The sequence below is a fragment of the Megalopta genalis genome, chromosome 5 (genome assembly GCF_051020955.1).
Source record: "Megalopta genalis isolate 19385.01 chromosome 5, iyMegGena1_principal, whole genome shotgun sequence".
Lineage (NCBI taxonomy): Eukaryota > Metazoa > Arthropoda > Insecta > Hymenoptera > Halictidae > Megalopta > Megalopta genalis.
In genome coordinates, this window is record NC_135017.1 from 808,565 (window position 1) to 830,793 (window position 22,229).

The window sequence follows — 22,229 nt, forward strand, 5'->3', positions numbered from 1 at the left end:
AATTTGGAAAGAGGAGATATTTTTATTCGAGCCTTGCAGCTCATTTTTATAGTTGTTGACAATTCCTCAACTTTACTAACAATAAACTTCACTCAACACTGTTTTGAAAAATATTGTATTGGTACGACGGTTTTATTAACGAAGTAAAACATCTAAACCGAATATCTTCTCACACAATTTTGTCAGGAACATCCTCATTATTCAGAACGCTTCATCTTTGCGTATCAATAAACATAAACAAGATATCAGCTGGTTACAGTGTTAGTGAGACACCCTATATATTACCTACAACTTATATTTTACTTTATTATACATACGTAAGCTATTAAAACTCATCAAAGTACTTGATACTTGTAAAACGAAACAAAGACAACTAATAATAATAACCGAATTGTAATGTCATGAACTGGATGAACAAAATAACTTCACTTCGCGAATATTTTACTTGTTTTTGACAATATGAAAAGATGTGAAAGGGAAACATTGTTTGGTTTGAAGGGGTAAATGTTATGACAGAAAGTTTTCTCAAGGTCATACTTTTCGCGATGTTAGTTTCATCAAAAACTATCACCTTCAGCTTCCGACATATTAACATATTAATTTTTTTCATCTTAACATGCTGAACACAAAATGCGGTTGTGATCTTTGGCGGAAATGAATAGTTTTTGAGATATTGCCAATCTGTTGGTTATGTACTGAAAGCTTGGGAGGCAACGGTAGTCCTACCATTTTCTGTTCCCACCTTCAAATTAAAAAATGTTTCAATTTGTCATAGATACAACTGCTTTCCATTACAATACAGACTCCGTGACACAATGAGTGAGACACGTCAAAATTTTTCGTGTTTCTTAAACCAATAGCGCGTACGAAGATTTTGTATCCTACACATATGGTGGTTCCAGAAAGTCTCTGTACACTAAATTTCCATTTCTCAATAAATCATTAATATTTAAAGTGCTACAATTTCGTACAAACGAGCCATAAGTACGAACTCTAGGCTCTTTTTAAAGCTTTAAGCTTCCCTTCTTCCTACACATCATTCAGTATCTTGTACAGCGATCTCCCGTAACTGTCCGGAAGATCTCTCTACTGTAACTGTTCATCTGTTTAACAGGGAATTAACTTCCGTTCAATTCATTTCGCAATGGGGACTGCTTTCTTCGCAATGAAAAATTATATTGTCAGGTTTAAAGTAATTTCAAAAAACGCTTTTTACTTGTCCATTATTTATTTCTTGAAGTAGTGAGGCATACACAAAGCAACAATACAATCGGGACACTAAATTCTCGATTCTTTCCTCAAACATTTTCGAATAACATGATTCTCACCTCTTGGTTACGTTTCCTACTGATGAAATAGATGGAACATATGCAGGGTGTCCGAAAAGTTACTCAAAATTTGGAAATGAGGGGTTCCTGAAGCCATTTGAAGAAACTTTTTTCTTAGCGAAAATGCAATCCGCAGCTTTGTTTACGAGTTATTAACGAAAAGCACTGACTAATGAGAGGCGAGATCAACTGGCGCAAGGCGGACGAGCCAATGAGCAGAACTGGACACCGTTCGCTCGCTGGCTCGGCTATTTAGTTACTATAATTTAGTATTACAAAATTTGTTTAATACTTCGTGGCATAAATCCTTTGTTTATGAACGTGTCTCAATATAATTGACATATTATTTGTCATTGTTATAACATATTCTACCGTTATATTCGACTACTGAATTACAAATTTTTGCTACAATTCGGTTATTCATGTAATTTGGTTATTTAAATTTTTCTAATTCATTCCACAAATTAAGGTAGAGATCACAGTTTTGGACATATATTTTATATACACATGTATAGATGCGTGTAATTGTTAACAAAATTCGTATATGTATTTGAATACACGTGACCACCTGTATGTTCTGCTTTCGACATAAAAGTTTTTAAACTTTATCTTACATAAAATAATCACATAAAATAAAATATGGATATATTAATAGCATGTAACATGTATGTTACATTAATACATGTAATAGCATGTAGACGTGTGCCGAAATACGCGTATACACGTATATCGAAATGTACACATATATTGAAATACACGGATTTTGATACACGTGTACACAGGTGTTAAAAATAACACGGATCAAAGCACGTGAACACTAAGTACACGTATACACGTAAAAATGAGGTACACTTGAATAAAGATCATTAGATTAAGGTCTGTGACTGTGGCAGTGGATGAAGAATTTTGGGGCATAATAAAAATTCTTGCACAATACGTGACTTGTGCTTGTGGTCATTGTCCTGGAAAAATGTAAACTTGTTATTAATTCCTATTAGAGAAATGTGATACGTGTCCGAATAGTTTTTAGTCACAATGTTACATTTTTTGTTAATAATGCTTATTGTGCAATATATGTCAATCTTTTTAAATAAATTATGTACGCTTATCACCACTAATAAATGTATTATTGCTATTAATAATTCCTAAACCGACTACTGTATGAACAGTCGAAATATTAAACCGTGAAGTTAGTTAACTGCAGTGATCGAATATTTTCGAGAGTCACTGTAGCTTCAAAGTCAAGCGGAGGCAGTTATTACATTATACGTTAAAGAAGTGGAAAAAGATTTCGTCATTATTTGAATATTGCTCATTTATACGTACATACGTATGTATACTAAAAATGGCTAGTCAAAAATCGAAAGATAAAATCAAATAGTGATTCGGATAATGATATGCGGAGCGTTAGCAGTATCGACAATAATATTGACGACGATAATAGTCGACTTTTAGGAAATACAATTGCCATTCCCAAACTGATCATTGCGATACGTCGAAATAAAGACTGCGTAAAGACTGCGGTGTTGGTCTGTGCATACCTTGTTCAAAGATTCATCACACACGGAGCAATTATTAATATTAAAGATGATAATGCAAATAGGTAAAGCATATATTTTTTTTTAATACAGAAGTATTTTTAGTTATAAAAAAGTCAAACATTTTTTTAAGAATTTTTTGTCATTTTCGACAACTGAATCAACAACGTATTGAATATCGATGTGACACACACTAATGCGAACGAAACAAAAGATGGCGACTTCCTAATTTTTTATCCTTTTTGTTATGATACCATCACCATCGAATCCGCCTCTTCGATCTCCTCTTCTGCGATTTAAGTTTCAGACGCGAAAGAGGATAACGAACGCCAAAGAAAGGGAGGCGGAGAATCGAAGCGTTCAGAAAAGTAGAAATTCTGGTGCGTTTCAGACCTTCAAATAAAAAAATTAAATTTTCTTATTTTTTTACGAAACAAATTTTTGTACCATCGTATTCGTTTCTATAATTCAAATGACATCGAACATGATATAATTAGAATCTTAATTACTCGTGTAAGAAGCGATCAAAATTTCAAATTTTATATTCATTGTAGAGACGCGAATTTCTATCTTCATACATGTGAACTGGAGTAGAAGAAAATAAAATCATACACTGCACACATTTTTTATATAATATATGGATTAAGATAAGAATTATTCGACAAATTTTGGTAGAAAAAATCAGTAACGAAAACGTGTTCATTAATTAAATTGAAGCTAATAATCACGAAATGTTCAAGATAGTGAACTTTATTTCCCATAACACTGTTTGACAAAATCAAATTTTTTTCTGATTTCCTATAGACACTATGAAGTTCTTGTAGAGTTTCAAACCCCGAACAAGAATCCCAGAATTTTCGATAGGTAGAGTTTTCGTGCTAGACAAAGAATTTTTCGTAAAAATACAAAAATTTAAACTTTGACATTAATTTATAGTTATTTAGGACCAAAAACAATTAATAAATTATATGCCACTATGTTCAGAAAACTCTCCTCTATCTTTTAAAACTTTCTAACGTTTTTACTTTTCACGTAGTACTTCAGTTTTGTCGGAAATTCTGGATTTTTACAAAAGCTTGTTTTTTCGAAAACTAAGAGTGATGGAGCAATTCGATTTTCGGATTCTTGTTCGGGGATTGAGACTCTACAAGAATTTTATAACGGCTATAGGAAAATCGTGTCGGACAGTGTAACAGTTACGGATAAATTATCAATAAAAGAAATTGTATTTTATTATATTGTGAATTGGTACAGTGTAAGCCATGGATTTATATCGTGTCTTTTGTTATGTAACTGCAACGTGAACAGATAAATAATTACTTTTGTTAAATATAAAATATATTTCTTTTTTGTGTATTTACTTAAATAAATCAACAGAATCAGAAGCTTCGTAAAATAATAAATAAAATTTTATTTATACGGTGTATTTCTTTTATGTATCTACTTAAATAAATCGACAGAATCAAAATACAATAATACAATAATAAATAAAAATTTTTATTATACGGTATATCGTTATCGATGAATTGAATAATTTTTATTCGAATTTGATATCAACTTAATACAACTAACAGTTGTACTAATTGCAAAGCTAAAGCATTATTGACAGTTATATCACCACTGGGATGAAAACTATTCTTTTCGTCAGCGATAATTTAATATGTATAATATGAGATCGATGTGCAATTTCTCTCATCTGTAACTATTCTGAATGATCGAAATAGAATTTTCCTTATCGATAATTTCTACAAGCAAACTGAACAGAGGTTCCTTCAACGATAACCCTTCCGTCTAGACTGCGAATCTCTACGTAAAATAAAAATTCTCTGTCTCGATTGCAACAAACAAGAGTTACATAGAAGTTAATTTCATTCTTTAATATTTTTCGGAGGTTGAAAATTATCTAACAGCAGCGTTCAATTTTACCCTGTACACATTTACTGTTTTGCGTTCAATCTATTCACTTTTCTATTACGACTGTTCCAAACAAATTTTACTCATCGATAATGATTACGGGTAATTAAACGATTCTCTCAATCATTTGTAACTATCGTGTGCAACTAAAATCACTTGGATAAAAAACAATAATCATTATGTAATGACTTCTCGCATATTGATTATAACAGTTATGATTCCTGCGAATATTATTAATTATAATAAAATTTATAGTTAATATTTACCTATAATTAACTATGTTACATATGTAGAAATCTGCGTTTTCTTTTTACTGCTCGCTCCCTAAAATCGATATTTTCAATGCCTGAAGATGTAGTCGAGTGGATGATGGCATTCGTGGGGCAAAAGCTTCCAATTCTTTAAAAGCAGAATTCAATCTTATCCTTTCTTCAATATTTAATTCGACACCATGGTCTCGAAGCCTTTGGCGGTAATTTTGCTCGTTACATTCGGCCGTCTTTCCTGTAACGTCCGTGTCTCGTTCCACCTCTTTATCTCTGTTTTTGTACACATTTTCATTCCTGTTTATGTTCACTTTTTCTTCCCAATATTCTCCCATGTCTTCATTCCTGTTCGCATTCACTTTTTCTTCCCAGTATTCGTCTATCCGATCGTCTCCGTTCTGTCCCATCTCCTTCCCCCTGGTTTCGTTCACCTCTCCGATCCTGCTTACATCAACTCTTTCTTCCCAGTATTTATCTATCTGATCGACCCTGTTCTGCTCCATCTCTTTATCCCTATTTTCGTACATCTCTTCGATCTTGTTTACGTTCACTTTCTCTTCCCAGTATTCGTCTATCTGTTCGCCCCTGTTCGTGTCCATCTCTTCGTCCTCGTTTTCGTACACCTCCTCGTTCATGTCCACATCCATGTTCTGATCGTCTTCGTTTTGTCTTTCCTCGGCTTGCACCTCCGTAAACTGCCTTCTCTCAGCTTTATGACAATACTGTAAAAATTTCTCAATGTCCTCAACCTGTATATTTTCCTCGGAAATGGTGCTCATCATGTCCTGCATTTCTTGTATTTCCAACTGCTCCACTTGTTCTTCCTTAATCGCCGGTATGAAAATCGAGGTAATTATTATACTCCACGCGGTCCTGATATTATTACAGGTGACGGCGTTCCAAGCTTCGACCAATAACTCTAAACAATCTTTAATAGAATAATTCGAGCAAAACGACTGAACGCTATCTCGATGGTGCAATATAAGCCGCATCAATCGATGCCTGAAACATCTTTTGGTTTTTTCGAAAATTCCTTGATCCATGGGCTGAACTATGGACGCTGTGTTCGGCGGGAAATATCGAATTTCAAAATTATCATTTTCCAGATAATTTGGCGGCATTTTATGCCCCGAACGATGTTCCAGCAATAAAATTGTTTTCCCGGAAATGCCTTTCTCCAATTGAAACTGTCGTACGCTGGGTTTAAAATGATTCACATACCAATCTACGAACAAATCTTGATCCATCCAAGGGTTCTTTTGTGACCTGAAAATCACCGGCAAATTTTCCATAGCGTTCTTCAGTGCCCTTGGATTTTTGTGTTTGTTGATAATTAAAGGCGTTAATTTGTGTGTACCGGCCGCATTGGCGCACAAGCTTACCGTAATCCTATCTTTCCTTTGTTTGTGTACAGTCACTTTTTCATTCCTGCCGTTTGAGGTTTTTGTCGGTAACGCTTTCCATAGCAAGCCAGTCTCGTCCATGTTATAAACTGTCTCCAAGTTCATCTCATTTTCCTCGATGAAAGTACGAAAATAATCGATGAAAGTTTTGGCTGCAGTTTCATCGGTACCGGCTTTCTTGTGACGAACTCTTACCAACCGAATACCATTTCTGTTTTTAAATTTTGAGAGCCACCCGTAACTTACTTTGAAGTCGGAGCAGGATGGCACGGTCTCTTTCAATTCGGATGCCTTTTTCAGAAGCAGGGCATCGGATACACGGTCCCCAAGCGTTTTCTTTTCTACAAACCAACTGTACAAACGTTGGTCTATTTCTGAATATAACGGGCACCTTAGACGCCGGCGGTTTTTCTGCAGACCATCTTTGTCCTCGAACTTTCGAATTTCCGAAGCGTTGTCTTTTATTCGTCGAATTGTCGTGTAGCACACGTGATATTTTGCAGCAACTGTTGACATTGGTAGCGTCTCCAAATCCTTTAGCACGTCCAGTCGCTGTTGTATAGTCAATGTAACGAGTTTGGTCGCCATGTCGATTAAATTATCACTATTATTTGAAGATTATTGAAAATTAACACCATCGTGTACACGAAATTGACATTAATGAATCTGTAACACAAAGTACCACTTAAATAATCCTAATTTAATGTTCGCAGTTGAAAAGCCGCAGAAATAATGTCCACACATCAAAAGTCACAAAAATAATGTTCACAGGTCAAAAGACACAAAAATAATGTGCACTGTTCAAAAGCTACCGATATAATGTCCATAGCTCAAAAAGTTACAAAAATAATGTCCACAGTTCGAAAGTCGCAAAAATAATGTTCATAGTATGGGATCGTTTTCGTGGCGGTACTATGCGAATGTTAATAAGCTACACTTAACGTATACTAGGCTGGAATAATTGAAACAATAATGATGACAATAACAATGCTTAACAACGAATAAAAACAAAAATTATACTAAATGTTGACCCTCGGGAGAATACTGACTACGTCTACGTCGCATAGGCTGGAAGAAACGACTACCGAGATTCTGGGTATCATCAATTTTATTATCTGAGACCTGAAGTCAAGTTCAGCCGCACACGATGTGTACTAAGGTAGACCTCAGTTAGGCTCGATGAAAGAAAAACTTTGAATTTCTTTCGGACAACCCTTACGATTACACAATGGTCTCGAACGCGGTAATTTTTAGCCAAAATTAAATAGTTTCTATAATCGAAATTTACTAAAAAAAAAAAATCCAGTAGATTATTTACGTCGCGGGGCAGTTTGTTAAAATCCATATAAAATTAAACGTCGCAGATAGTCGCAACTAAAATTTGTAGCATCTTTTCTGCAATATTGTAGGCTTTCATATAAAACAAATCTGTCGTTTAACATATTCTATAATTTTTTTTAAATCCCACTTAAAGTTTGAAAATTGTAACAACTACTTACATGCTAATTAAAATACGCTTATTACGTAATTAAATAACTAAAACATAGGTACTTTTAAATGTCAAGATATAGAACAAACTAGCATTTTAATATTCCTAAACGTGTAATTAGATCAAATCTTTTAATCTTCAATTTTTTAATTGAATTTATTTATTTATTATTATTTACTTATTTTAATTTTTTTAATAACGTTATATTTAACTACATAATTTTGCTGAGAAAGTAATCTATGCAGAATTTGTATCGATCGAACAACAAGAGAATCCATGCCAAATATCAAGCTTGTAATTTTATTACATTTGAAATTTATCTCTCTCAGTTATAGTACATCGTAAATACACTTGTTTATACATCGCTGACATTGTCTATAACTATACCGAGTGAAATACGAGGTCAAAGTAAAAAAAAAACAATCTTCAAAATTGACTTTAACACTAGATTTACGGAACTCGTCAAAATGACGGGTCACTAATTTTTTCATTTACGATTATTCATATCGTAAAGATACATTTATGAGCTATTTATTCAATGTATATGTTACTTACGGCAAATGTTACAATAACACTCGTTAAAAGTCAGAATAAGTGTCTTATTGTTACTTTTATAAACTAATATAAAACAGCTGTTTTTTGTGTTCCATAAATATAGCGTTAAAAAGAAAAATGTTGTCTTTTGTTAATATATTTACTTCGTCGAATGGTACAACTTTTGTTTGAGAAATTTTTTTTCACATATTTATAAATAACGAGAGTGTTCAAATATTTTCGTTCGCGTGCTTTATATTTTGTTAAAAAAACAACTAATTTCAAAATCGTAAGCAGATGAGCAAACATCATACAGGGTGTCCCAAAATTATTGTACAAGCGGGAAATGAGGGGTTATTGAGGTCATTTGAAGTAACTTTTTCCTTAGCGAAAATGCAATCCGCGGCTTTGTTTACGAGTTAGACACGAAAAACACTAACCAATGAGAGGCGAAGCGTTCGGGCAAAGCAGCTAGCGGAACTTATGACGCGCCTGAATCATGAACAAGTCAACACTTGTGGCATCTTCGGAGTAAACGCGTTGTCGTTGCACGCGTCGTACAAGAATAATTAAGAAAATCGTATTACGATATTGTACGGGTTTTCCGAGTATGAAAGGCAGAATGATCAAGAGTGAATTGTCGTAAAATACTGAATAAATGGGACGGATATTTGCAGAGTGTTTGCGCAGCTTCGAGTGAGCAGTGCAGTCACGAAAAGTCACTACGCAAGGAGTGGGATAGGTGACGCATGCACTGGGAGTCCTGCACAGCAGCGTGACGCATCTACCGGGTGAACATTATAGTTCTGTAGTTCAGAATTAAAATAGCTTTGCGGTATATGGTAGACATGGGGCGTGACAAACATCGACAAATTAAAACGACTGTAATGATTAAACTACTTATTACTTCGGGTCCAAAAGATTACTAAATATTTTTCAGATATTCTAAAATAAGGATCAACAGCGTTTTTCTTAAAATTATCTCTTAAACGTAGTAAAAAAAATACGGAAAGTTTCAGGCATGCTGACTTGTTCATGTTTCAGGAGCATTACAAAGCATAAGCGTAGCCGTCCTCCTAGTGACTGCGCCCTACAATCGAACTCCAGTTCCGCTTGCTACCCGGCCGCCTCGCGCCAGCTAATATCGCCGCACATTGGTCAGTATTTTCGTTAATAACTCGTAAACAAAGCTGCGAATAGCATTTGCGTTAAGAAAATAGTTACTTCAAATGACCTCAGGAATCGCCTATTTCACGGAATTAAAATAATTTTCGAGTACCCTGTATAGACCAGGGATCCTAACCGAAGCTTATGTTCCTAACCAAGGTAGGTTGTAGAAACTCCCACAGTAACCTGCGGGTAAACAGCCCCCCAATTGTCCAGAGTTAACTCGTTAAAAGCGGGTAACATGACCTAATCCGTAACCCGGTTACTACAGGAACGTTACAAGAGCAGGTTATTAGATAGGTAAATTATAGTAGCATATAACCGGGTTCGGTTGTTCTTGAAATCGGTTGCAGTATAAAATTAAACTACGAAAAAAATTGTTGGATCTACTAACTTTTTTTCACTTTGATTAAATAAATGTTGTCATCGAATTGCATTTGAATATTTTACAAATGTGCCGTCCATCGGCGTACTGAAACGTGTTATATATATATTCTAGATTGTAACTGTTTAGAGGGAGATTTTCTTTTCTTTTGTCGGCAGTCTTGCTTATGTTCTTTGTATCACTAGTTGATTACGCATTTTTTGCAATTTACAAAAAATAGTGAGATCAATGCCAAGAAGGCTTGCACAAGTTATAAAACGGAAGGAATATCCCGCTAAATATTAATTTCATTAAGATAATATTTAAAACAGTAATTACTATGAAAACTGTAAAGATTTGTGATGTTTCGTTGTTTTTGCATAGATCAAAACTTTTCATTTTTCTTTACGATTCTGTTACATTAAGCTGTAAATAATGTATATCCATTAAAACAAATTTGAAAAAGTCCTTCGTTGTCTGATTATTTCATTAATGTTTACCGCATTATTGACTGAGCGAATAATTTTGTGACCCACTGTATGTCGTTCAAAAGAAAATATCAGTGGAATATACTCTATTCGAGCTTCGATTCGGCCGCCATTCCGGAGAGCTTGCGACGATTCAATTACAATTCCATGCCATGATGGAGATTCGGTCGAATGAGCCAACGCGTTTGACGGGGAATGTGAAGGTACTGTTTTACTGTACTTTTTCCATCAACTCTGAAAATTCAAGAGGTTTTAGAGTAAAGATGGTCGGATGTCGAGGAAGAAAGACACAGTTTAGATACGAGGTCTCGAAACTGGATGGATAGGTTGCAGATGTGGCAACGAAGGACAAGGGCTGGAACCGAAGTCACATTTTCCTGCGTAGACAAGAGTCGACTCGACACTTCTTGTCCAATGAATTTTATGCCAATTATACATTGAAAAACTGTATCGAAATTTTATCGAATTCCTGGTTGGAAATTACAGAAAGTAATATTAAAAATGCAGAGAATAAACTTATTAATTCTGTTGGTTCCTCCATTCGGGCAAACTTAACAGATCTGGAATATAATTAGCCAGACATGATAAGTGCTATCACAGGAGAACAATGCATCCCGGCACATATTACACAATTTTTATTAGATTGTGAGGAGGAAGAAGAACATCAAGAAAAACCGCAAGAAATGATTTTTAACAGAAACGAAATTGTAAACAACGAATTATATGTTCTCATCGAAAGAATAACATTTCAAACTGCAGCTGTACCACCTTACATAAAATACCTCGTGGAGGCATTAAAATCATATTTCTTAAGCAAGGAGAATCAGATAAGTAAGTTGTACATATGTATGGCAATTTGAATATAAATTATTTACAAATAAATTTTTTCAACATCATTTGTTATTACCACGATACTAGGCAATTCCAAGGATGATACGCAACAAAACACTTTAATGTTATAGTAATAATAATAATAGTAATAATAATGATATGATTTTATGAGCGTTCAAGACAATAATCATAACTTCTATACTAACTAATTTTCGACCTGACGTTAATAATTTTTGTACATAATATACTCTTACGTTTAAAAAACTGCAATGATTTTGCTTTTTTGTTGACTAAAAAAATCTTTTATCAACATTTCGTATTGTAATTTTTTAGAAACTGTGTACTGACTAATTTTTATTCGAAACATTTTTTATTAAGAATTACTAGCGTTTCTGTAGGTTAAGTACACAATGTAGACACGATACATAAAAATCCGTTATGTAATATAAATACATTATATACAAATATGTAATACATATATTGACATAATAAACAGATAACACATATACTAACATGATACTACATACATAACTGACATATATTTGAACATAATACATAAACAAATAACAAATATTCTTCAATGTAACAGGTTAATAAATAATAAAAAAAATGATGTATGAAAATACTTGCAAAAATCATACATCAATAGCATATTGTTCATAAGATATTGTTATTATCCGCATATAGAAGGCTGCAAAACTTTTCTAAACTTTGTAAACTTCTTCTGTGCAATCGTTTAAATGAAATGTGTTGTAAATTAAACAAAACACATCCATCTTTTTGTCATTGGGTGACGAACGAACTAATTCCTCAAGAATGTCCCGATTCATTCTCGGGCGCGCTTCTAAAAACCACGTTTACAATTACAAATGCAGGCCACTGCATAGTTTTTCGTTGGAATCCCAAGACACGTTTTAACATATATAATAATTCCTCAATGGGTGTGTAACTTCGAGACAATAAAACCGAATCTACGATAAGTAATTAAACTATTTCAAAATCAAAATAACAAATATTTAATACTTTCAATTGAATAATCCATTCATATTCATATTTATTGCTGTGTACTTTGAATAACTCAATGTTAGAAACGCGATATGAGGAAGCAAAGGCAAGTGGATCGTTGTCCATACTAACATGTTTGCTGGGTGTTGAGAGTTACTTTTTTGTTTCCTTTTTTTAAATTGTTTACGTATAAATAAAGACTTTAGATTACAATTATATTATAAAAAAATATTGATTTTTTTATTTTATTTCCATTGCTCGCATCACTGTCCGCCGCGCCGGTACTGTGAGGATTACATAATACAGATCAAAATTCTTGTTGGTCAGTATATTCAACCACGTGAGAAAATGAATGCAAATATGAAGGTTGTATGAGAAAAAGTATCAAAGGGAGTACAAATTTCTTTCACTGCACTGCATGTAACTGCGACTTGAAATGTTCTGGTGGCAGTAAAAAAGATTTAAATAAGCATGTAGAGAATAATAAACATAATATTATGAATACCACAGGTCAGTTTCTGAAGAATCTATTCTACCACCTTTCAGTGTAAATATGTACAGAATCCATTATGTTCACTTTTTTCTTTTTTTTTCTTCCTTTCTTTACTTTTAGTTATAATATCATTTTGTTAAATAAAGTGAGCACAGTATCATAATGTGTGTAAACATATGTATGTGTATGTACTTTTCTTTCTATCACAAATAATTTTGTGATACAAATTATTGTTTTCTAATTATAATATATTATTTTTTATTTCTTGCATATCAGTCATTACGAAGAGAAAGGAAAAGTCAGTCAAAGAGAAAGGAAAAGATTTGAAAAAGAATGCAATATCTCTCTGCAGAACTAAAAATGTCCAGTTTCATTATGAAACGTGATCTTCCTAGTTGCATAGCACGCCTGTTGTATTGAATACAAGATTGTTAAAATTCGGAAATTACAAATGCGTTAAAATTAACTAATAACTAATGTTATAGGACGTGCACAAGAAAACGGGTTAATTAACTTATTACAAAACGATACATTTTCATTGATAATAAATGAAAGTACGGATAAATTAAAAACAAAATATGTAGCTTGCATTGTCAGAACATCCGTTGATTTCTACGTGAAGGACAATTTTCTATGTCTGTTTCCAATCATTGATGGATGTGCAATATTTTTATATAAGGCAATGATAGAATATTTTAAACTAAAAAATATTGCTTGTACAGAGAATATCATAACTTTTGCTTCGGATGGAACAAATGTAATGTTTGGAGAAAAATACTTATTGTGCTCACTAGTTTCTCAAGATATTCCTTATTTGTTTAAATTAAAATGCATCTATCATTCTTTTAACTTGCGTGCATCATATGCATGCAGAAAGTTGCGTAGAGATGTTGAGGATTTTGCTCTTGATATTTATAACTACATATATTCAAAATAGTCTGAAAAGAATTGGAGACTATAAAATGTTCCAGAGTTTTACAAATGTAGATCCACATAATTTGTTGTATCCTGCACAAACAAAGACTTTCAGAACAATTACCTGCACTAAAACTTTATTTTCAAAGTTTTTAATTTTGTATTACATTATTTCACTAACTTAAATAAGGAAATACAATCAGAGTGTTTCGAATTAATTTCAGAAGAAATTAACCGAATAAACAAAATAGCCGATCAGGATTCTATATTAGAAATTAAAATGATTAATACTGATGTTGAAAACGAATCATTTCATTTACCGTTAGAGGAGACATATCTGAGAGGCAATATTACAAGAGAGAATTATAAAATCCAAAAATAATATCTTATTCCAGAATTGTCTGCAGCAATTTTATCAGAAATGTTTTACTTTCACTTAGAAAGAGCAAAACAAATAAAGAAAAGGTTTTCTTGTAAAGGAAAGGGGCAACTTAAAGCTTTAACTTTAAAAGGGACAACTTAAAGCTTTTTTAAACCCACAAACATTAATTGACCCTAATATTAAAATTATATATTTATTTACATTTCTCCAGTTTGCTATAACATAATATAGTTTTATAGATTGAAATATTTGTACATTCAAAATTATGTTCAACAAAGAGCCTAGCCGATCAAGATCGATTGTACGTATTTTGATTTAAATATTTCTACAACATGAAAATATGTATTTTAAAATCATTTGAATAAATCATATAATAAGAAATTAAAAAATTAAAGAATGATTTATGAAAAAAAAACTTTCATCTCCTTCAGGATTCAAACCCACTATAGCACGGTCCGAAGTCGGACGCCTTACTAACTGATGTACAAAACTGGCCACATTTTTTTCAACATTTTAAGAAGTCACTGAAAGGAGAAAATAGGCGGAAAAGCGCGCAATCTAATTACCCGGATTAGCTGGTGTTTGTTCCCTCTCATTTAAAGTCCAAGCCTGGATCCATTAGTAAGAAACGTAAGGAGAAGATTTACACGACTTCTAATAAATTATAATCAATAAAAAATTATATACTTCAGAAATAACGTGTTTATTATTTCATCTAATTATTTTCCCGGATAATGTACTCACTATTTTATTAGAGTATAAGAATTTCAATCAGTAATAAATATTTTTATCAGTAAAATATAACAAATAACGTTTTACTATTCTGTATACCTTATTTAAAAAATCTTTCCCATATTAATATAATAAAACAATTAGAATCTCAACTTTCTAAAAATTGTCTACATGTTCAGCAGTAGCAGATGCTGCCTCCAGGTATACAAGATGAGTCACAAATTAATCCACACGATTTTTCAGCCCCTTTCGATGATCTAGCAAAAAAATGTTTCCTATTAATTAGTATTTAACCGACGAGAAACTGCAATTGTTTAAATTTAAAAACAACTTGAATTTCGATTTAAAAGAACAAGGTTGCCGTTATATTTTTAAATGAAAACAGGACGTTGAATTCGTCTCAACATCGCCTACAATGCTATGAAGTTAAAATTACCTATTAAAGATATAACGGTTATCATGTTTTGTTATCGAAAATCAATTTGTTTTTAAATTTAAACAATTGCAATTTCTTGTCGGTTAAATACTAATTAGCTTTGTTAGAAAACATTTTTTTTCAGACCATCAGAAGGGGCTGAAAAATCGTGGGGACTAATTTGTAACTCACCCTGTATATACATATGTGCTCTAAGGATATAATAGTCATTGAAAAACCTCTAAGGGCAATTTTGACTTGTATGATCCTATCCTTGCACAGTTTATCTTAACATATTAGAATTGTAAAAGTGAAATGTGAAGGTCAATACAAAGTAAAATACATGGAATATTGATTTACAAAAAATAATGTTTTAATTTTTTGGACACTTCTATGTAAAATATGTACAAATATATACAAATTATACAAATACAATCAACTCTCCTATAACATTCTTTTACAATACGGTATTCTAATAATATGATTTTTTTCTGGCACAGCTCATATTGGTAGAAGAAATGTTCTCATCGCGCATCACAATTTTTATTAACATAAGCAAGATGTTCAGCTTGAAAAAAAGAGAGAACCACTCACGGCACTCACCACTACGACACACGGCACCAAAACGAACGGAACGAACGGAACCCTCACGCTTTTAGATTTCTTTTAACACGGTTTCGATTAACCAGAACGAATTAACCGTGTTAGAAGGGTTGACTATATGTATATGGAAGTATATACAAATTATACAAATATATAGAAATATACACAAATTATAAAAATATTTACACATATGCATATGTAATGAACTTCTGCCGAAAATTATTCGTCATCAATTAAGGAGTCACTTTCATCTGACTCTGGCGACACGACTGAAGAAAAATCTTCAGGTATGACAACTTTGTTATACATATCATTGTTGAATAATTTTAACATCTCATCGGAGATTTCATATGTTTCACAAGTCTTGTTCTTGTTTTTCATATCTAACTTAATCCTTATTAAAGATGCAACGGTTTCCGACTGGAGCTTATTCCTATGTTTAGTTTTCATGTTTGTAAGCATAGAAAAAGTTCTTTCAACATCTGCATTTAAGTATGTCAATGCGAGACATATTTCTGCCAATCGAGCAATATTGCCAAACATACATTTCATGCCGCTGGGATCTTTGATATCTTTAATTTTGGACCAAAACTCTTTTTCGTTCATAAGCGTTAGTAACTGTATCTCATCATTACTAAAATGGGTGGGTAATAAACACCATTCGGTTAAAACTTCATTCCTATTAAACTTGCTTGGAAATTTATAACTTCACAAATTGAATCTGGCTTGTGCTGAATTGTTAACGCAATTTCTGGTTTCAAAAAATTGAGTGAATGTAAGAAAGTTTCATTAAATGGAATACATCTGACTAGTTCTTTAAACGTAATTTTATAAAATCTTTGTGCCGTTTCATAAAATTCTTTAATTTTATTGGCATCTTCCATTGTATTCCTATTTCTTATTTCATTCATTGTACATATGGCATCTTCACCAATATAAGTTTCTTCTATTGTAAGCAAATTATCTTGATCATCAATATTTAATTCATATATGTTTTCCATTCTAACATAATCACGTTTAATAAAAAATCCAGCCAAATGTCTTACTAATGTCAAACATACAGACAGCATATTGTGAATGGCAAAATCGTTTTTTTGAAACGTTGCAATAAAATTTGTAATTAATCCCAGAGGAAGTATGAGAAATTCTAGATATGCTTTCATATATGGGCAATTGAAATTTTTGTTTAGCCGAGCTGCTATTGCAGATTCATGACTTTCTGTTGCATCCTTAAATACAGCACATAGAGCAGCCCACTGCATTAAAATTCGTTCAATACAACCATGTAAACTTAGCCATCTTGTTGGAGATGGTTTCAAAATTTTTTGTTGCTGTATTTTCATTTCTTTTTGTTTGGTTTCTAAAGCTATCTGCTTCTTTGAGCTGTGTGCAAAATATGTGTATACTGCATGTAAAAAATTATCAAATTCTTTAAATAATACTTCGTATGCATGTCTTGCAATTAAATGAAAAGAATGACGTATACACGGAAATATGCTAATTTCTACATTAACTTCTAATAAGCGAGATGCCACAGAATTATGTTTGTCCATCATAACATTTGTATTGTTAGCACAAAAGCCTATTAAATTATTAATGGGCAGATTATATTTTTTCAGTGTATACATCAAACATAGGAATAAGCTCTCTGCATTTGCAGCCTTTACTCTAACTAAGTCTAATAAAAACATCTTGATATCACCTTCGTGTACGTATCTTGCCAAAATACATACATGCTTCATGTTTGCAACATCTATACTCTCATCCATTAATAACAAGAAAAATTTACTCCTGAATATACTTATGGTTTCCAAAACAATATATTTGTTAATTACATTCCTTACTATTGCAGAAATTACTTGCCTCTTAACACTAAACGTACCGGCATTGTTTTATACCTAATCTTACCATAGGGGGTCATTTGACCCCTTATGGCATAAACGTTGATTTTTCGTAAAAAATTCTTTATTTATTAAAGGAAACAGTTTGCAACATCATTTTGTATAAAATTAAACACACATTTTTATTGTTATTGTTACGCACGGCACAAAATTAAAGCGCCGGAAGTCGTGAGGAGACGACACGCGATTTATTGATTCGGACTCCACGTGCATATAATACTCCAATGAATGCATATAATTTTTGTATAGGCAGATCCCATGCAGTCTCCAAAACTCGTAAAGCTTCTGCTTCTGTATATTTCTTTATGTTTTCAATAATTGTGTGATCTATTATCACCGAAAATGCAGATGAGACTTTACCAGACATAATATTTCTTTTGGCATATGCCGTTGGTCCTGATACTTCTCTGAAAGTAAGCGATGGTCTTCCGATTGCCGGTCCTTCTCGGATTCGCTGCCAAACAGTTCCATCAATAGCAGTGACAGTGTCTTCAAAATTCTGTTCACTATCACTTTCAGAATCCGATAAAAATCTTCGGCGCCTCTGTCCTCTATGGAGATTCATAAAATATCCAGTTTCATCGGCAGTCACATCATCATCCTGTGTTTCCTCATTGTCTGCAGAATCACTTCGACTTTCAGTTTGATCATCTTCTGGTATTGAAACTTCTTCACCCGAATTCACTTCACTTATTTGTCGAATTCTTTCCAACTCTCTCACTGACCGTGCGGACATATTGGGGGTTGCAGTGAAACGTAAGTCCAATTGAATGTAACAGAAATTGTCAAGATATAACTAAAAGTGATGTTTACTCTGCGACTCTCAATATACGACTGCACTTCTATTTCGTTTGGCTACAGAAAACTCATTGGAGGGAGTTTTGTGAATCCCTGATAAGAGTATGTTCTGTTTACTGTTTACTTACTTACGACACGCATGTCAGGATCCGATAAATGAAAGTCATTTGAGAAGGGTATCTGAATTTAAAACTAAGGTTTCAGTTAGAAAATTGCTGAAAAATACTAAACTTCGTATGGGGTCAAATGACCCCTCATGGTACGTAAGGTAGGTAAAAAATTTTTCGTTAGAAAAAATTAGCTACGAAAAAAACGAAAAGCGAGAAATTGAACAATCCGATGACATAAGAATTTACAAAAAGTCAAATGAACGAAAAGAATAACAATGAATGTACAATTTAAAAGCAAATTTTGGAAGGGGTCATTTGACCCCGCTTGGTACGTTTAGTGTTAAATTGCATATGTTTAATGATTTCACAACTCGGTAGTGCAGCTTTTAACATTTCAACAAAATGTTGGAACGAGTAAAAACTCCTGTCATGCTCTACAATGTCTAATACATATCTAATTTCCACCTTCTTCACTTGAATCTCCATAGTAGGTAATATGGCTACTCCTCCAAAGCGTTGCATATTTAACACATCAAGCACACCTTTATGTGCCACAAACATCTTGTCGCATGCATTACACTTTGCATGCGAGGCATCCTCTCCTTTCTCCAGCCACAATGAATACATTGGTTCCAGAAGCCACTTCTCTTGAAACTTGTACTCTGATTCATACATCTTTTTCTTGAAAACAGGAAGAAAAACAGTATGGAATCTGGGACTGCTGCCTATTAATACATAATGTATATATAATTTATTCTAATTTAATTTCTACTTCAACAGATCAATTTAATATACATATTTGAAATGATATAATTTAATAAAAAATCTACTTCTACTTCCTAAAAAAACAACTTTTTAAATTATATTTATGCAAAACTATTAAACATTTGTCTTACCTGCTTCTCCACTCATTCTGCAGGTTTTTACAACAAAAGCTTAATAAGTCGAAAAGTTCAATTTGTTCGAAATAATTCACCACACTTGGCTTGGCGTCACTTTCTTCTGGTCACGTCATATTCATCGTCGCTTCGCTAGTGTCGGTACCCCTCCCGTTTGTTACGTTGCTAAACAAACCCCTTCCCAAGTCAACTCGCAACACTCTCCTATCACCATAGCCATTAGTAACGTGGTTTTTTATAAACACAATATAGGAAGTAGTGAATTAACGTTCCTACGCATTGTAGTCCCTCGCACCAGTAAAAGTTTTTCATTAATATCTTGGAAACTGCTAAATTCTCGAAGCTATAATTGTATATTGCGGATTAAATTTTATCTTAATCGGCCGCAGGCCTCTTTCAGAGGTTTATCCCAAATAAAATCATAGAAAATTGTTGCGGCGTCCTCGCCGGTACGATGTACCAAAATTGGAAATAATTCAAAAATGTCAATGATCTAAAAAAGCGATTTGGATAGATGGATACAAAAGCGCGAAAAAAGAACATTAAAAAATTATATATATATCATTGTCGAGAAAAATGATTGCGGTAATTAAATGTAAAGGAGGTGCTACGAAGTATTAACACGTTGAATGCCACGCCGGTTTTACAGAAATTATCCGTGGCGCCACGATGAATTTTCTTTTATGTGATACATATAATGTTGAAATATTATTTGCAATAGATAAGTTACAGTGTATAACCATGTTTGACATGTTAATTGCGACAGGTTTGAATTGTTTGAATTGACGATGGTAATAATACCAAATTTTAGATGTTGACATTTGTTTGAAATTATATATATTTCTATCAATTTGGGCGCGCCAGTCACCGGTGACCCCCATGGCGTCACCGCCAAGTTAAGTGCCGGTCACCGGTGACCCCCGTGGCATTCAACGTGTTAAATATTAACCACGATCGTACAATTTGTTTCCATCATCTACTTTTTAACGACTCTGCGACCATTCTGTTCATTTGATTATATACAATATTTACATTTAATGCAAGAATTGCAATTTACATTATCAGAATATTTTCCTAAAGATCACTTGCAGAAATGTACTTAAAGAAAGATTTAATTTACTTCATTCAATAAAGAGAAGTTGAATAATTCTTATTTAAAGTGGGCTATTGCTCGCGAGTGTATGTATATCATGATTTTGCAGCAATCTCGAAAATAATATACTGATCAAACGGTGCAATGAAAATTTTGAAACGGTGGTATGTTTATTGATTCCGATTATTAATCACGGTCCAATGAGATTGCAGTCCCCGTTAATTTGCGATTTGTTTAGTGATTAACAGACGTTTGAAAAACATCTGTGTCGCCTATGTAAGTTACTCTTCTGAAACCAAAAGATAGGCCTATAGCCAAAAACGAATTGATGCGAGAGGCGAGGGTAATCGACCGGCCGCTTCATCTAATCCCTTCCAGTTTTCGGTTTCTGAATTATTATTGGCTGAGTTATGCGGTGGACAGGAGACAGGAGACGTGATTAGGTGAAGCGGACAAACGCCTCTCCTTACCCCTCGGTCGATTTGTTTGACGATAACAGGCTTCTGGAGCACTTCGCGAGATGAGTGAGAGTGAAAGAGCGAGATTGGGAAATAGTAAGAGCGAGTAGGGAATAGGATCGTTCACACTCTCCTACTTCCAACTCTCGCTCTCACACTCTCACTCCAGTAGAGACCTATCTTTTTGTTTTTGAATTGTAGTACTTCTTATTATTAGATTTCCTTAAACTCTATATTTATCATTTTTTTTTTTAAGAGCGGTTTCTTCTGCGAAAACAGAAGTTTTTTCTTTATAAAGTCACCATTTTTTTTAATTATTGAAAAATCACATGCTACTATGAAAAGGATATTGTATTTTTGTATAAATTATTGTTACTCTTCATGGTTCAATCATGTTTGGTACTTATGCCACCATGCAAGATTTCAAATGAGCAAAAATTTTTCAATAATAACGTATAAATTTAAATTTTGTGATCTTGAGGCAATAAAACAGATATGAAAATAAAACCAAAGTATTGCTTAATGTTTTCTATAAAAAACTATAAAAATCTTTCTTCTTACAGTATCTTTATATGCCGAACAAAATGTTGTTACTCAATTTTATTAGGCTTGCATGGCTGCATACTCTCTTAATCAAAAAATATAAGCATTATTCTAAAAATATAAGACCTAATATTAAAGTGGCCAATAAGTCTGCGCGGTTTTTTAAGTAAATAACACAAAACTGTTTGATATTAAACAATAACTTTATTCAACAATAATTTCATATAACTTCATATTTCTGTGTTTAAAACAATCCTAGCCTTTTGCGGCAAAAGACTGATCTACAGTACCATCTTATATCGGCATTGAAATCAAACCTTTTCCTCTTGAAGAGAGCGAAACAAGTGAAATCTGATAGTACAAGGTTTGGTAGTTTCCAATGATATGTTATACATACAAACACTAAACGCGCGCGTCATGGTGAAGAAATATAACTTCTTCGCGATTCACTAATTTTTTGATCGTTTTTTATGAGTAGCACTACTTAACTCATTTAGTTGTTAGTACACACTTGAATTAATCGTTTCGATAACATAACCTCCCTTTGATGAAGCCCTGCT

General features: G+C 33.1%; 1 protein-coding gene across 6 annotated transcripts in view; it reads right to left on the reverse strand.

The window, feature by feature from the left end:
* The window catches only part of Gcn2 (eukaryotic translation initiation factor 2 alpha kinase Gcn2), a 49,347-nt gene that overhangs the window by 23,817 nt on the left and 3,301 nt on the right, over positions 1 to 22,229 (reverse strand). The window contains exon 1 of one of the 6 annotated variants that reach the window (XM_076522236.1): positions 5,047 to 5,185. The exons of the other annotated variants lie outside the window; for them this stretch is intronic. The gene's annotated coding sequence lies outside the window, so the exon portion shown is untranslated. Of the gene's footprint in view, positions 1 to 5,046; positions 5,186 to 22,229 lie in introns of those variants that run through there. 6 annotated transcript variants of the gene reach the window in all.